Source organism: Solanum lycopersicum, chromosome 8 (genome assembly GCF_036512215.1).
Source record: "Solanum lycopersicum chromosome 8, SLM_r2.1".
NCBI classification, from domain to species: domain Eukaryota; kingdom Viridiplantae; phylum Streptophyta; class Magnoliopsida; order Solanales; family Solanaceae; genus Solanum; species Solanum lycopersicum.
The window spans coordinates 28,126,925-28,146,220 of record NC_090807.1 but is presented as its reverse complement, the minus strand read 5'-3'; positions in this window follow the sequence as shown (position 1 = coordinate 28,146,220).

The following is a 19,296-nucleotide window of genomic DNA, read 5'->3' as shown; positions in this document are numbered from 1 at the left end:
GGTGATCCTCCTTATTTCCGGAGGATTTCATTTACTTTTCAGCTTAGTTAGGAGGTCGTGGGTCTTGTCCCGACTTCCATCCTTGTCGGTTTGAAGCTACATAGATAGTAATTATAGTTAAGGAGTTTGTATTTGGCATTTACTTTACATAATGTTTTAATGACTTAGGTTGACTTGTATTATGGCGAGTTTAATATATTCTTTCAATTAAAGTTGTACATTTAAGTAAAAGCTTTGTATTAGAGTTATTCATTTTATTTAGTTTTATGTTTTTACATGGTTAATTTAGTGATCCACTTGAAGTCAACTAGGATGAGAGTTCGTTTGGAAACCAACGACGGTTCTTGAGAGCCGGCCAGGTCCAGGGTGTAGACTCCGTCGTGACAAGAAAACTTCCTTTTTTGCTTTATAAAACCATCACAAAAGGATTTTCTTAAATATTCTTAACCTGTTATTCAATTTATATAAATCATAACTTCTTTTTTGTAATTTTGTTGTTTATTTCAATATGAATGAACATTTTTTTTCTGACAAGTATAGGTGTAAAGCCACTTGACTAAAGGAAGGCGTGTTGAACATTACTTTTTTAGTTACTACCACAACTTAGCAAAATAAGTTATTTAGTTTGGATAAATTTGAATTTTTAATTTCAGTTAGTTTATTTATGTTGTTGAGTATTTTAGATTGTTTAAAATGTTAAAGTATGTAGATTATGTAATTTATGTTGACTATTTAAAGACCCTCACTGCTTAATAAAATTATTTAAACCTATTTCAATCAATTGAGTGACATTTTGAATTTTTTGTGCTGCCCTATTCTTAAAGTAAACACAAACAGTGGTATCACAACTTCATTGATCTTAAGAGATCTAAGAAATCTTACAAACAACTACCATAAATTTTTGACATATAAGGGATACCTTTTAAACCCGTTACGGCTACACATTTTAACCCATTAGGGATACATTTTCTATTCGTGCATTTTTCAATACACAGGTTTTTCATAACTTAATTTTTAAACCAAAAAACTTGCAAGCAATAAACTCTTCTTGAATACCCCACAATTTTTTACAGACAAAAACTATCAAATTAGATTTGTGAGCATATAACCATATGTTGAAACCTATGTGATATGTGAGGTTGTGTTGGAAGGAAAATCCTTACATCATCTATCTATAAATCATACAAAAGTTCAAATTTAAGAAATTTCCAAAAAAATCTTCTACACAAGGCAATGTCATTGCATGTGTCTTTGAAGAACAAACTCAAAAAAAAAAAGAAAAACAAAACAATGAGAAGAGTCAAACATCAACTACCAAAGCAAAAGTAAAGGAAGAATAGTTTTTTCAATTGTAGTAACTAAAGCCAAGAACGATTGTTGAAGTTTGCTTTTAGATGTTGTAGTAACTTTTAGCAAAATAATTTATTTAGTTTGAATAAATTTGAATTTTGAATTTTATTAATTTCTTTATGTTGTTGACATACTTTATATTGTTTAAATTTTAAATTATGCAAATTATGTATTTTATGTTATCAATTTAAAGCCTTTCAAAGCTTAATAAAGATATTGAAAGCTATTTAAATATGTTGAGAGACATTTTGATTGTTTTGTGATGCCTAATTTTTTAAAATAACACCAACAAGGTGTACAACTACGATAACTTTCTTATCAATAAAGAATGTATGTGTTTTTACACATTCTAGATTTTGAGGATATACAAGAAGAACAATAAGAAGCTATAATATATCTCGTCATTAATAGTATCAATAAGTTAATATTTTTCTTGCAATTTTAACCTAATTAATACACATCAACAATTTGTACTTGAAAAAATCTTACATAAATTGGTTACAACTTAATTATTTTTGCTTCTCTAGTAGGATATTTGTGTGGCATTTTATGTATAAAGTAAAAATCGTAGTTGCATTTGAGCTCACCTTCTTTTGGGAATTGCATAGAAAAGACACATAATTTGATGAAATTAGGGCCGCAGTTCCATTTGTATAGAAGTTGTAAGGAAATACTAGAAAATGATCCTCTTGTGGTCAATGAAGATATCTAGGTTTGTGGTTCTTTTTCGATATTGAGTTGATGGGCTACATGAAAGGGATCGAGCTTTACCATAAAGTAAAATAGACCATTTTGGATGGTAAGAATAAAAATATATATATTTATATTCTAATCAAACATTACTTTGTAGCCTCAATTATAGAGCATAACTATTTTTCCCAAAGGTTTAACTAGAATTACCACTTGGTCAAGGCGTTGTCCTAATCTTGATGATCTTCCTTTAACTTTTTATTTATGATTTTTGATAATAATGTAAAAATAAAAAAATTTGAATTTTTATAGAAAGAGTTGGTATAAACTTTTAGAATCAATAAACATATCGAATTCATAGGTGGGGCCAGGAGAACAAATTGGTATGCACAAACTATGAAATATACCATTAAGGTAATTTTAAAGTAGTGCTATGATTCTTTGCTAGTGTACTAGATATCATTAATTTATGGATACATATTGTCTTATTCTTTCGTTAATAGTTATTTAATATTCATAATATGAAGTAACAAAAATAAGGTCCAAAGAGAACCTACTCTTCTTTGGTAACTGCAACCGTCCATGAAAAAAGTCTGAAGATCCAATAAACTTTTTATAGATTTGCAATGTCCAGGGAAATCCAACTGATCAAACACTATGATAACCGTTAAAGATTTCTAGCCTTATGGTTGAAACGACTATCTGTCAAAATCCAAGAACAAAAATATGAAACATCGGTAGCATTTGATAGTTTATTAGGCCAGTATCAAAGTCATTTCACCCCTTTAAAACTGCACCAAAAAACTAGAGGAAATTGATCCTGAAGTATGCTACTATATAATATATATAGTCATAAAATTAGTGTACTAGACATTTCCTTTCCTTGATAATATAATATGTTTGGGTTTGATACAAAAAGGTCTAGTTGTTGGTTCATAAAAATGCGAGATAAGAGTTGTTGAAGCAATTTATTTAGGTAATCCTTCATTACTCCAAAGTACGATAATTCTATCTTGGGATTTATTTTATTTCTAGCCATCTTTGAAAATACATTATTGCATAGAGTGTATTTATTGTAACATTATCTCTGCCCTAGAAAGTTAGGATTAACGTTTTCCTACATTCTAAATTCCCCATATTCCGCTTGTGGGATTATATTGTGTTTGTTGTTATCATTATTTTGTTTCTTCTAAAAACATTTCCATTGCTCTTATTTATTTTGTGGATAACTCATTTTTTAAATTGGCGTTTATTTCCACGCAGTCAGGTTCTCGAGAGGAGACTCTTCATAAATATCAACTGTTATACCAATAACTCCTAATCTTTAACATGAGTTATGGGTAGGTTATAGGTGTGTATTGATCATTATAAAAATTCTCGTACCGTGGAATCATAGAAGGACTGCACTGAAATAAAAACCGATTTGAAAAAATAACATAAATAGGATAGTTGGAAAATATTTTATTTTAAAAAGTACCTTTTAAGATGAAACAAACTAACAACAACAACGTATCTAATGTAACCCGGAAAGCGGGATATGTGGAGGATAGGTTGTATGCAGATCTGTGTCTTACTTTTGGATGATAGTGAGTTTGTTTTTGTGAATACCTTCGACACAAAAACCTATTGTAAAAACAAGCAAGATATTTTGGTGGAATTGTATATTCCGTAGATAAATTGCTTCAAGAACACTACTCTCCCATTGCTTTAGAACCTCTACGTATTTCTTTCTTCACATGTCTACCACTCTTCATTTTTCATTTAACATAAAATAATTAATTATAAAGGAAGAGAAGTTTTATCAACTCGTGAATGATGTACTCGACGTTCTTACCTCGCACACTCATGTATCGACATCTATTGGGTGACTTAAGGATTCGTGAGTATCTTATCCCGAGGACCGAGCAATTTTTTTTTTATGTCTTTTCATTTCAGACATTGTATGAGTTGTATGAATTATCTCCTTATCACTTTTATTTTTATGTGTTAGATGACTTTGAAACTTAGGTTACACTTCTGCTTTTGTTGAAATCTTTTTATATATAAAGTGTTATCGTTTGAACTCTTTATTTCTATTATATTGTATTATGTATGCTAAGTGTGTTGTGTAGGAACTCTTGGGGTATCATACCTCATGTAACGTCAACGTAAACTATACTAAAATCGCCCAAAAAATGAACACAAAAATAGATTAGCAAAGTCAACAAGAAGCAATATATATTTTAATGCACAAGTACCTCCTCAACCATTACTCACAATCCGATATATAGACACACTTATACTATACTAAGGTCCTATTACCCCCTTGAACTTATTTTATACATAATTTTTACCCCTTTTCGTCCTACATGGCACTATCTTGTGGGCCCGGGGTGTGTTTTGAAACTAGTGTCACGTAGCCCGAAAATGAGTATAAAATTATTTATAAAATAAGTTTAGGAGGGTATTAGGATCTTAATAAAGTATAAGTGTGTCAATGAGATTTCAGATATAAGTTGAGGGTGCACTTATGCATTTTCCCTTTTTTATTTACAAGAAGGTAAACAAATGAATAATTTTATGATAAAATTAACGTGAAAAATTAGACAAATAGGTTCTTGAGTTTGCATTTATGTGTATATATACATATGTGTCTGTGTGTGTTTGTAAGAGAGTTACCATTCCTATGAAAATAACATTTCCTTTCGTAAGAAATGCAGCTTGGCGGAAAAAAGAATCCTTTGATATGCTATTTTTAAACATTTAAGTTTAATATTACCAAAGCTAAGATTTTTTGTTTTCATCCTTATATAATCAACTAGTTCTCGACACGTGCTTTGCACGGGAATATTATGAATATATATATATATATATATATATATGTATATGTATGTATGTATATATTAGATATATCATTATTATTTCCCCTGACATCACTATTATGTATTTATTTAAATTACTTCTATTTAAACAAAAGCATATTTTGCATAAACTATTCAAATATTATCAAACTCATCACGTATTAATAAAAAATTTGTAATTAAATAACACTTAAAAAATAATAACACGAAAATAAAGAATTTTTCTTTTCATAACAATGCAAAATAATACATAAATATATAAAATATGGGTTGCATACCAATTCATTTTGGACAACCATACCGTAACTCCAAATCGAAAAAAAAAAACATAAAGTCATAATCTAACATAAGAATGATCTAAAGAAATATATAAGTCATGTATTATACTTTTAATTAACATTTGAACTATATTCTAACAAAGCTTCTTTTCAAATTTAAGAATGAAGCTATTTGTTCTTCTCCTCAGTTAGCTTTTTAACAACTTGTATTCATATCATAAATCTAAGAAGAAGAAAAGCAAATAGTAGATGATAGAACAGAACATCATGTGAAGACCTAGGAAGCAATTAACATGTATTTATAGTGATGTTTCATTGTCTTTTTACCTACCAAAAGTTTTTAATGGTGCATATTGAATCATGATAGATAAATTTATTTTAGTTTCGAAATTCAAAGAATCACAGAAATTGAAGAATTTCATAAATTATTGTTTCATGATAGATAAATTTATATTAATTTGAAATTTAAAGAATCACGAAATTCGAAGAGTTACATACATTATTGTTTTCTTCTCTAATTTAATTCAACCAAATTTAAACTAAAGTCCAACTTGACTTTAAACGGACGCGACTAAATCTGGGCAGCCTATGCGCGACGCTCAAGTACGTCCAAATATGCCTTGTGAATTAATTTTGAGGCAGAAGACTCCGTGTCAAGACCAAGTCACAGGTAAAATTTTACCCTTTAAGTTTTAGAGGCGCTACGTTCCATTAGCCTCAAAAACAGGTTGTCTGCACACTGCCTTGAAAGGTACTTGAAAAATGTTTGGGTCCTTCTTGGTCACCCTTAGGGTTGTTCCGTGGTAGTCGTACCCAAACATTTTGATCCTTAATATTTTAATCTAGGCACTAGAGTCACATTCACTAATTTTGGAATCCTAACCGCACGTAAAAATATGCACAACATAATAGAACACACCTACACGTAATAGACTAGTTTTCAAACGTCTTGGTCTTCCCTTGATATTTGACCACCAAACTCGTTCAAACATACTCTAAAGCTATTCCTCATTATTTTAACCAATTATTAACTCATAAATTACGTGAAGCTCTTGTTCATCCTATTTCTTTTTGAGGGTCGTTACACTTATAGCCTTTATTGTAAAGAAAGTTACATACATTAAACATAAATTGCAAGTATGAAACTAATTATCCACTCCAATCAATTTATTTCGAGCATGAATCTGAGATTGGAAATACAAGTAAGTTTTCAAACGTTGCCCGTAAGTTAAATCAATGAAAATTTGATCAAATCCATGTAAGAAAAATATAAAGTATAAACAGTACCCACTACATTAAAGAAATTAAAAATGGGAAAAATATACCCTCAAACAATCAAAAATGATATGTCAATACCCTTCATCATACTTTTCATCCATTAATGTCGTGACCACTAAATAATAATTGCACATTTATCCCTCCCACTAATGGATGACTCATTTTGTACACATGGCGCAATCCTACACCACAATCCGAGATGATCGAATGTTTAAGCCAAATTTCAAATAGCCATTTAGCCCTCCTCATTACCCATTTAGCAAAATATATATAACCTTAATAAAAGGCCCGCTTACTCTCTCTTCTTCTTTTTCGTAGGCCACCACTGTTCCCCCATCTCGTCACCCCCGCTTGATATTCTTCTTCTTATTTTTCTTCTTTATCGTCTTCTTCTTCTTCTTCTTCTTCTTCTATCTTTCCTTGTACTATTTTAATAATATTTAAAAAAAAGATAAACATAGGATTTTACTTTCAACAAAATATTTTTTAATTATAAATAACAATTACCAAATCATACTTCGAAGGAAATCATATTGTGTTTTATATAGACATGAGTTCTAATGATTTTTATCCTCTTTTTACACCCATAAGTTGTCAATAAAAGAAATAAATTAAGCGATAAATGGCCTTCTATTTGAATTAGATCATCCCCTGAAAATTAATACTAAATCTAGATGTTACTTTCTTTTATTTACTATCAGAACTTGTTAAGAAAAAACAATTTACTGCACAAAACACATTATGTTTCAGCAAGCTTTTTTCAAATATTAATTTATTTCTTGAATTAATGGATGAATTTTTTTCCATCCATAACAAAAACTTCCTCTACATTTAAGTGACATCACAAAGAGGCCACCGACCATTCTTTTCCGTTGAATAATAGGCAAAGGGTTTTGTTAAGGTTTTTAGATAATTTGTTAGTGGGCAATGTACCAGGTAACGGGTATTTTAATTTTTTGTTAAATATTTGGTCAATCGGAATTGAGGCGTAGGAATATGCCACGTGTACCAAATGAGTTTTATGTTAGTAGGAGGGGTAACTGTACACTTATTACTGGACGACAAGGGTAATAATGGACGAAAAGTATAACGAAGGGTATTGACATACTATTATCAAAGGATCGAGGCTATATTTGTCACCTATCAAATAAAGTAACAAATTATATCTTTTATGAATATAGTCATGTGTAACATAGAAGTAAGATATTACAAGTAAACCCTGTTTGTATTAAACATCACTATAGAAGTCTTAAGAGCGAAGTATGAAAACCCCCCAAAATTGAAAGTGTTTTTCACAAACTATAATATTTCTTTCTCTAAGAATAGATTAAAAATTCTCTACTATTTTTTAGTACTTGAAATTTGTGATATCTTAATTTCTCTCTTCTTTGTACTATTTATAATATCCCTAAAATTTGGCAAAAAATTCAATGTGTGACCCACTAGGAGATGTTATTGTGGCTCATAGATCATGTAAGGTGAATAGGCAACTACTCTCCATATTTTCTTTCTCTTGATCCATGTATTTCAACCTCAGTTTCTGAGCTCATTCGAGTATGCCTCTCACAATTGCCGTATCACTGAGTACCACCATCGTTCTCCTTCATTTTTTTCATGTATTGTTCCTTTAAGTGATGATCATCATGTTATCCTTTCTTATTTAGTGAGTTCGAATTTCCCTTTTTATTAGCTGACCTTTCCCAAATAATTCAAGAGTTATGCAGTCAATTTCTTTTGATTTCATACCCATTGTGCGATTCACCCTTCTTTCTAGGTGATCAACAATATGGAGTTTACACATCTTCATATTTTTTCGGCATTCTCTCATACGTTCATCCTTGGTTTGTTCTTTAGCCTTCATAGCTGCAAAAATTTAAAACATCATTAGAATAGGAAAAAATTGGGTATAGAGGAAACGAATTATTGACCTAAATAGGTCTTAAATGATTGCAAATTTTACCATTTATCACATAACATTAGTTAGAGGCAAGAAACATTGAGTTTATTCTTGTAAGACTAGTATGTATGAATTTTTACTAGATTTATGCTTTGAGAGGGCGTGTCAAAAATTTTATTTTTTAAACATGATTTTCTTAAATATATACCATTTTCATAAGATTTTTAGGTTTTAATGATATTTACCCTTAAATTCACCAGGTTTTCTATTTTGCAAAATCTGATACTTTTACATATAGTTTGCGCTAACTCTACCTAAACTTGTACATTGTTTATATTTTTTATTATTTGAATACATATTATGGATTGGCAGGGGATCTTTTAGATTTTTCTTTTCTATTGTTAGTCTAAGAAATCATTACGGATTTCTGTAGGGAATCTGTAAAACCTCATAACTTATTAGACCAGGACACAAGCAAGATTCATGTACCACGACAGGGTTCACGGATCATGAATGTAACCACTGTCTGTCTCCTTATTAATCGTTTAGTCCTTCCTAGGAATGGTGCACCACGAGACCCTTCATAGGTTTCGAACCACCAAATTAGTCATACTGGTGATAGTTGTAAGACACAACCTCAAAGGACCGGACATCAGACCAGGAGCCCTCCACGGGTCGTGGTTTGGATGATAAGACATGGGAGTGTCCGTGGACATTAGCAAAGGCAACCTAATTGAAGGACCACGATGACCTTTACGATTTGTGGTCCTTCACATCTTCCTTGGTAGGCATATGGATGGGACCCAAAAACAACTAGCTACTACTAGTGGACCACGACCCAGTCAATGGGTTGTGGTCCTTATAACGGTCCATCACTGGGGCAGTGGTTCACCTCAACATATTTTGTGTCAAAGGTAATTGGGTCTTTTACCTTATGTGTTGTATTCCTAAACTATGTCGTTTGACCCCTAAACTACTTAGTTTTTTTATGATTGAGCCTGGGGGGGGGGGGGAATCAGGCAATATATTTCTCAAGAATACTCATTAAGGATTTTCCATATACAGCAAAATAAACAACTTAGGAAACTTGAACTTTGTGCTCTGATACCATGTTTCTTATGACCCAATTCTACAACCTAGACGTGGGTGACACTCAAGAACCATTGTTGTCCTCAAGTGAACCCTCATCTTGGCAGACTACAAAAGGAAGACTCACTTAAGTAAGCAAAAGCTCAAAACCAAATTAAATTGAAATACACAACTTTATGATAATATGAACAATACTGAATAGATAACGCTGAAGAAAAATAATAAACTAAAATCACCATAAATAGGAAACTTAAGTCCTTAATAGTTTAGCAAAATAAATTAATTGACTTGTGAAACTCTATTGTTCATCTATGAATGCTATTACAAACAAATATGGAAGTCAAGGCCAGACCCACGACATCTTAACAACAAATATAACTGAATGTACAAGTGGAACCCTCCGAAAGAAAGGAGGCTCACCAAAGCTAACTCAAGTTGGATGTTATGTCAACGAATCGTCTGTTGATTTTTCTTATTACCTATATCTACATCATGAAATCATAAAGGTTAAATGGATCAGTATATGAAATGTAAGAGCATGTAACTGGAATTAAAAAAATAACATAAGCTTGAACTTGACGAAAAAGAAACATACTGACATCTTCTCAACGCACTCAACTAACTCAACACATAAATAACATAGTCAACTCAAAGATAAGATATTTAACTCACTAAGATAAGGCTCAACATAATAATAGGATACTCGACTCTTGGTACTCAATAACTTAATAATAAACTCAATATAAGGTAACAAAAAGAGATGCAATATTGGAAATATTTTAGAATAGCAAAAATGAGTTCAGTGTATTTAGAAACACAATATACTTAGTTTGTATGTAAGGACATAATATCAAAATTTGTTTGTATAAAAAATTACAAAATGAAATATTTGTATATAAGAATACAAAATACTCTATGTGGGAGTTTCTCTAGCCAACAACCAACATTTATGAGCTATACGATGATACAATGTTTTGGCTCACGCTTTTTGGGACATCTTATATTTTGTCAAGGGTATAAAACCTACCTACTAGGTGGATCCATGTAATACCTCAAAAATGACTTAGGCGAATATAAAGTATAACATGTTTTTAATTAGTGTAAAATATTCCTAAAATGGTTTATTATGTGGCATTGAGGCAGTGATGATAGTATTAGGTTATTTGGAAGTGAAACGTCAACAGACGACTAAGACATTCAATGACTAAGTCAATTATGTATATCATGTGTGGTTATGTTCCTAAATGTGTGTTTCTTGAGTTAATTGAGACATTATATGATTTATTATAGTTTTGATAGACTATGTGTTAAGTTTCATAAAGTTTGGAGGCCAAACGTCCACGTACGGACATGACGTTAGAAAGGTTTGCCTTGAAATGATCTTTTGTGTGTTGCCATGTTTCATCAAGTTTTACGTGTTAGTTTTGGATGAAATTGATGTGGTAAGTCCTAAGCTTGTATACATAAATATTTTGGTTAGAAACGTCTGGGAAAACATCCCTATGTACCATCCAAGAGTCCTTAAGGAAGAACACATGTTGGTGGCCAAAACTTCCTCAGTCAGTCCCACGTATGGATGAAAATCGATGGCTCGTGGCCTTGGCAGTGCCCCATAGGTACAGGAAGTCGAATATTACTTAGCTTAGGAAGATAAACTTCCATTTTCCCGTCTCTAAACCCATTGACGAAGGAAAGGACGATTCATTTGTTGACTGACACCCCGTCGATAGGCAGTCATTTGTGAAGCTATCTTCTTGCACAGCTTACTGTAATATCTAGGGGTGAAGTGGTAAATTCACCCCATGTCCAAATAAGAGTTGCGAGGTTTCCTAAGGTTTTTTGGGTATTTTAAATGTGTTTATAAGTCTTAAACACCTAGGTGAATTTATTTTTCAAAATCAAAACTCAAAGTCCCTAAGAAATTTTCTAGAACTCAATTGAAGCCAATACTCAAGGAAGAGCTTGGATTGGAGATTTGAGTGGTGATTCTTCAAAAAATTGGTTGATTAGCATCAATAAGGTATAATATTTTATCTTGAAACTTTATTCATGAAGGAGCCAATCTTCAAAGTGATTTTATCTTAAAACTTAAAATCCCTAATATTTATCTTGAAACTCTACTAAAGGAGTTCTTGAATTAAAGGTTTTAAAGAATTGAATATTTATTTAATTGTTATTAATTTGATTATTTAAACTCAATTTACCTATGAACCCCTATAATTAATGAACCGTAGTTGTTGAGTATTTTATGGGTTAAATGAACTGTTCTATTGTTTATGAATTCTAGTGTAATTTTCCAATGGCTATAAAATGATGTAATAATTGTATTGAATTGATGTCTTATTGGTATTATATTGATAAATATATATTGAATTGACCTATTTTCATTGAGTATTATATATTTTGTGTTGAATCGATGTTCATGGCCATGGTAAGGGCATTATGGTGTTGAATTGGATGATTTAGACATTGTGTGAAGTGGGGAGGATTGATTGGTGGTACGCTTCCCTAGTTATCTTGAATTTTTATTAATTAGACTTTACTTATGCTGTGATTGGTATTTTCCAATTATGATGGCATGCTATGTGCTATGCTTGCTATTGATATGGCCTCATCGACGTTACATTATGTATTATGATGATAATGGCCTTGTCGGCACTACTAAAAGTATTATGATGACTTGTGCAGTTGATTTATGTTATGTATGACCATATTTATCTGCACATGATTACGTGAAAGTATGTGTTCTTTCGTTTATGTCGTTAGGTGATCATGTTAGATTATGACTATGTCTTATGTGTGTAGTCTTAGAGTTTATGTATGATTATTCCAAATTGACTATATGATTCTATGGTTGTTATATTGATGAGGTTATAGTAATGTATAGGATGACATAAAGATGATAAGAGTCATTCATAAGCGATTCAAAGAATGATATGTTATATGTGATAAAGTAAAGTTTGTTGTGTGTTGTTTTGGTAGCCTTGTGTCCCTTACATAATATGTGTATGAATGATATGTGATTGTGATATATCTTGAATAGGTAAAGTTAGTACACCTTTGTCATGTATGAATGAATGATATGTGAGAACTTAAATGATGTTAAGAAGCTCATGTACATGGAACCTTAAACCTAGTGGTAAGGTTATATTATCGACTTGGAGTCGAGAGTCGTAATAGTATCCTTATTATAATGAATGATGGAATTAGGGTTTACTTGCTGAAACAACAACATATAATCCTTAAGAAAATCATGATGAACTATCTTAGTGTCCATTGAAAGGTAGCCCTAGTGGACATCTTTTGTAGGGTGAATGTGATGGGTTATGAACTAAATATGGAACCTTTTCATGTGATAATTTAATGTGAAATACTCTATGAGAAAAAAGGCTAGCTCTACTTGAGAATGAGAATTGAGTACATTGTATTTGTACTTGAGAATCAGACTAGAGTACATAAAAGACCTTCAATTTTCTTAACTATGTGTCTACATGGGATGTGTCCTAGTTCTACCCTTGGCAAGTAGAAAACCCTCATCAGAGTAGGTTAGAAATCAAGATTCCATATTGAGCTGTAATAGTCAATGTCAGTTATTGCTTATTCTCATTATATGAGATATCTACTAGCATTAGAAGATTTCTATGAAGTTTAGGAGAAGGTATGGGGAGCTATCTAGACATTGGACAATAGAATTTAAAGATGTTAGTGAGTGTCCCTAGGTCTTCTCTAAGACCATTACTTGAATGTCCTTTAGGTGATGAAAGATTCTTAAATGAATTAATGAATGTAATGACTTAAGTTAAGAAAGCATGTTAAATTAACAAGTTCTTTTATTGAGTAGTTAAGGTTTCTCTATTTAAGGTGTGAAGGGGGCATGGGAATGGTCACTTTGTATCTTACCTAGATAAGTCTTAAGAATGACTCTTCTTAGGGAAGATTGTTGATTATGTAGACTTGATCTAAGACTTAGGTAGTCTTAAGGATTATTAAGATAATCTTTAAGAGACAATCATGGAATGTATCTTCTTGATTTACTTCATTAAGTCTTTTGATAGACTTTGGAAAGAGAATGTCATATTATCTATTTGTTGTTGTATTAAGTGAGAATGATCTTATCCTAGGTAATTTATAAGATCTCTTAAGTAGGTGTGAAAGGTATTGTATGGGCGGTCGCTTCACATCTCTCTCAAGTGTGACCTAGAATCACCTTTGGTAGAAGGATCTCATGTTCATGTGTTTGATGTATTATAAGTGTATATATCTCATTATAGGTTGTCTTAAGGATTATTTAGGTGGGTGTAGAGAGGGTGTATGGGCGGTCTCTCTTTGTCTTAAATAAGTGAGTCTTAGGATATCTTTTAGTGAGAGGGTTGAATGTTAGAATGTATCCCTTGTGAAGTTATGAAATTTAACTGTTATAGTGAAGTTAGTTCACTGTAACTTGGAAAGAGTTAATGTAATGTTGTTAAAAATGTCATAAATTGTTTAAGTGTGTTCTTATGTGTTTCTAAGGTGTTAAATGTTATTTTTATGATTATGATATGACGTTTTAATGAAAAGACCATGTTTCTAATAAATGTCCTTTTTCATGGTTTTATGCATTAAGCCATACTTACTACAAGTGTTTGTACTAATTCCATACATTTAGTTATATCTAATGTTTTAGGTGAGGGCTGAGAAGGATTCTAGAATCGTTCAAGTAAAGTTGAAGTATGTCCTCAATTGAGTCGAGTGCATATATATGTCTCTTATTTCAAAGTAATGTCATAAACTAAGTATTTTTATATTAGTATTGTATGGGCTGTGTCCAAAGTATTCTAGAGTCTAAGAATGACATATGTTGAGACTTAGTGTTTCTATGATTTTAATATGAAAAGATGTTCCACGATATTCGTGTGAAGTTATAATTTCACACTAATTTTCATATGTTTATATGCGATAAATGATACAGAATGGTTTGTACAAGACCTCCAAGATATCAAGTACGCCAGTTGCATATCGAGAATGTCATATATTCTAGGGTGTGGTTTCGGGATGTGACAAGCTTGGTATTAGAGCAAAGGTTATGAAAGTGGTCTTAGGAATAAAAAGTATAATAAAGCCACATCTAATAAAGTCTTGGCATCGGTGTGAGTCGCGACACATCTATGGGCGATAGGCTATAGCACGATAGATTTTCCCTTTATTTATCAATATTTTGTTGTGCCGTAGAGTAAAAGTTATGAGTACTCTCTTCTTATGGTTTTCATTGTGTTTCTAGGAAGATGAATACGAGAAGGACACTGGGTAAAAGAGGTGAGGAGAATGATATGAATGAGGAGATTCATCGTCAAGTTGATGAAGTTTAGCAAGTTCCTCATCGTGATCAAATCCCTATTGGAGGTCAAGGTAACGAGGTTCCGATCGTTCCCACGGAAATGACCAATTGTGAGATTAGATAGACTTTACTGGATATAGCCCGAGCTTTGACTACCCATGTGAATATGGGTCTTGCACCTATGGTGAATGTCGTGGAGAGAACTATGACACCTATATTGAGAAATTTTGTGAGGATGGATCCTTCTATCTTTCTTGTCTATAATGTAGGAGAGGATCCCCAAGAGTTTCTAAATAAGATGTATAAGACAGTGCATGCTATGGGAGTGACTTCTAGGGAAAAAGCGGAGTTGGTTTTTTATCAATTTAGAGATTTTGCTCAAATGTGGTACACACATTGAATTGGCAATAGTTCAGTTGAGTCGGGTCCTATAGAGTGGGAAGAGTTTAAGGAAGCTTTTCTTGGAAAGTACTTTCCCCGTGAAAGGAGAGAAGTAAGGTTAATGATTTCATTAATTTCAAGCAAGGCAACATAAGTGTAGAAGAGTATTCTTTCAAGTTCACTATGTTGTATAAATATGATCCATATTTGACGTTAACCCCTACGAATGAGATGAATAGGTTTGGGACAGGTGTTGCCGACCTTGTGAAAGGACACTGCCATACGGCCATGTTACACAATTATATTACCTAAGCTAGACTTATGGTGTATGCTAGATCCATATAAGATTCCAAACTTAAGAGGATGTCTAAATTTTTATAAGAGTTGACCAAGTGAGATATATCAACCTAGGTTCAAGAAGAGGGATCAAACTCAAGATGGACCTAGTACTCCTAAAGTCAAACTTGAGAAAGAAGGTTGTTCTCAAGATGGCAAGCCTACTTGTTCTACTTGTAGAAAGAAACATTGTGGGAAGTGTCTAGACGGTACTAGTGGTTGCTTTGATGATCATCAGGTTTGATATTTTCCTACCGTTGCTTATAGAGGAAGAGAGGGTTAGCAAGTTGCTCCTAATGTTCCAAAACATGATACTCAAAATAAGAGGCGTTCCTATGCACTCCACACTAGAGGATCAAAGTCGGATGATGTTGATGAATGATGGTAAGTTCTTGTATTTATCTCTTTAGTGTTATGAGTTCATTCTATATTGTGAAGTATGGTGATTAAATGAGTTTTGTTTGATTGTTTCATCTCTTCTATTCACTCAAGCTTGCCGTAGAAAGTCATAGAAGTATGTTGCATGTGCATTGTTTTTAGGGGTCTTGGTGAAATTAATTTAATGGAATCCTTGCATTGTGAATTTTATGAAGTTATGAATGTGTTGTAAAGTGTGTTTATATGGTTTTATCTTGCATATTATCATGTTTCTATCATGAGTTGCCTAAAAGTTGCATTATTAGAAAAATTGCATAATTCATTGTAATGATACCTAATCATTGTGAGATTTTTCAAAATTTGACTAATTAGTTCATTGGTTGAAAATTAATGTACGGTGGTTAAAACTGATTTATATGATCATTAAAAAGAATATAAAATGATCTTTTGCTATTTAAAATGAAGGATATGAGTTTAATGACACAATGAGTTGTAGATTTATTTCTAACACCTTACTGTGTTGTCTTTTAATGATATGGAATTGATTTTTGTCCTTGATTGTGTGTTTTATGAAGTGTTAGGTATATTAATGAGTTGTCAAATTGAATCTCTATTAACAGTGAAACGTCAAGGGACGACAAAGATGTTCAATGACCAAGTCACTTATGTGCTTCATGTATGGTTATGTTCCTAAATTGTGTGTTTCATGAGTTAATAAGGTCATTATATCATTTATTATAGTGTTTATATGCTGTGTGTTAAGCTTCATGATGTTTGGAGGCCAAATGTCCATGACGTTCTAATGGTTTGCGTTGGAACGACCTTGTGTTTCTTCACATATTTTGTCGAGTTTTATGTTTTTTTTGATGAAATTCTTGTGGGAGGTTCTAAAATCTTATACGGAAATTTTGGGTTAGAAACGTCCGTGATAAAATCCCGAAGGACCATCCAAGGGTCCTTGAGGGCGGACACATGTTGGTGGCAAAAACCGCCAAATGGAGTCCCACCTAAAAATGGCAATCAATGGTTCGTTGCCTACTCAACGCCCCGTAGGTGGAGGGCGTCGATGATTACTTAGACTAGGATTATAAGCTCCCATTTTCCATACTTTGAACCCATCTACGGAGGACATGATTGTCTATTTATGATTTGACACCCCATTGATGGGCAGTCGTCTGTGATGCTGTCTTCTTGAGAAGCTTACTGTAATGTCCAGGGGTGAAGTGGTGAATTCACCCCACGTACAAATAAGTGATTGGACGGTTTCCTAAGGTTCATTGTGGTTTATTAGACGTGTTTATAATTCTTAAACACCTCGGTGAATTCAATATTCAAATAAAAACCCAAAATACCTATGAAATTTTATAGAACTCCATTGAAGCCAAAACTCATGGAAGATATTAGATTAGAGATTTGGGTTGTTATTGTTCATCAAATTTGTTGATTAGAATAAATAAGATATGATTTTTTATCCTTGAAACTCTATTCATCAAGGAGACAAATTTCGAAGTGATTTTGAAAGAATTCTTTAAAGGTGAGTTTTCTAAATTGAAACCTATCCATGGGTTCTTTCATTAATGTTTTTAAAGAATTTAATATTGATTTAATTATGTTAATTTTATAATTTTAACTCAATTAACCTATGAATCCATGTAATTTATGAACCCATGTTTTTTACTATATTATGGGTTCAGTGATACTGTTCTAATGCTTATGAATTCTAGTGTAGTTTTCAATCGTCTATTTAATAATGTAATAATTGGATTCAATTGATGTACAATTGGTCTTAGATTGATAAATCAACATTTAATTTACCTAGTTTCGGTCATTATTGTAGTTTATGTATTGCATTGATGGTCATGGCCATGGGTAAGGCCTTATGGAATTTAATTGGATGATTTAGACATGGAAGGTAAGGGCCTTATGGTATTGAATTGGATAATTTTTGTATGCAATAAAGTGGAGATAACGGATTGGTTGTAAATTGCCCTAATTCCCTTAATTATATGTTAATAACACTTCAATTATGTTGTATTTGTATGGTACACTTATGGTGGCGGTGCTATGTGCTTTACTTGCAATTGATGTGGCCTCATCAGCGTTATATTATGTATTATGATGATCATAGAATTGTCGGCACTAATTGAAGTATTAGGATGACTTATGTAGTTGATTTATGTGAAGTATGAGCATATCTATATACATGTGATTAATTGAAAGTATGTGTTCTTTTAATGATGTTGTTAGATGATTAAGTTAGATTATGACTATGTATTATTTGTGTAGTCTTAGATTTGATACATGATTATTCCTAATTGAATATATGAGTCAATGATGGTAATATTGATGAGGTTATAGTAATGTATAGGATGACATATTAATTATAATTTTAATGTGATAACTAAAACATTAAAGTGTAGTTGTTAGACTTCATATTCTATCATTATGTGATTAAATATTAGTATTTAAAAAATAAATTAATTTATATTAATTTGGTGGAGGGGAAAAATGGTAATTCAACTTTTTAGGTTAGAGCTTCCCACTTATAATAATATATGATATGATAAAACCTCTGTCATTTTCTATTTGGCATAAATGATGAACTTTCTTCGAATGATTACATGGTTGAGAAAATATTTTACATAATTATAATATTGACTTATTATTACATATTGGCCAAAAGTAAAAATTGATTTTGATGGTTCTGATAGGAAGAAATGAGTAGTTAAAATTATATATCTCAAATATGCTGCCTCATTCTCATATTCTTGAAAATATACACTACTTAATTTTATGCACAATAAGCTTTTTTGGTTTTAAAGATTTTATCAACAGTCCACAATGACCATCATGCGTTAAGTTGAGATCATCCAAACTAAGACACCAAAAAGAAAATGATTTGTACCTTGATGAGTAGTAATATAAGAAACACGTTTTCCAAATACGCAACCTTCTCTGCAATTGATATTACAAAGTATGATTGAATTAGAAGTTAAATATATTTTTCCTAATTCTTGCTATTCATGGTGGTATCTTTTCCATTGAGACAAAGCTAGATTATTTTCATGCAACATCTGTAATCAACGTCCCGAAAGAAATTCAAGCATAGTTTATAATCATCGACCATCTTTAGATACATTTCTAGTATTTCCTTACAACTTTAGTACAAGGGTCGATCCGCGTCCCTACCGTCTTTCAATGATATGTCTTTCCTATAAAATTGCAAAAAGAAGGTGTGATCAAACACAACTCTAGTTTGTACTTAAAACATCAAAACCATTGCAATCGTCGTACAATAGAAGGATAAATAACTAAACTGTAATGGATTCACCATGATGTAGCAAGCACAAATACTTGATATTTGTTAAATTTATTTTATCAATGCCCAGTAGCTTCTTTATGTTTGAATTTGAAAATATAAGAGACTAATTGTTTATTAAGCTCTCTTTGTTGCTTTCTGAA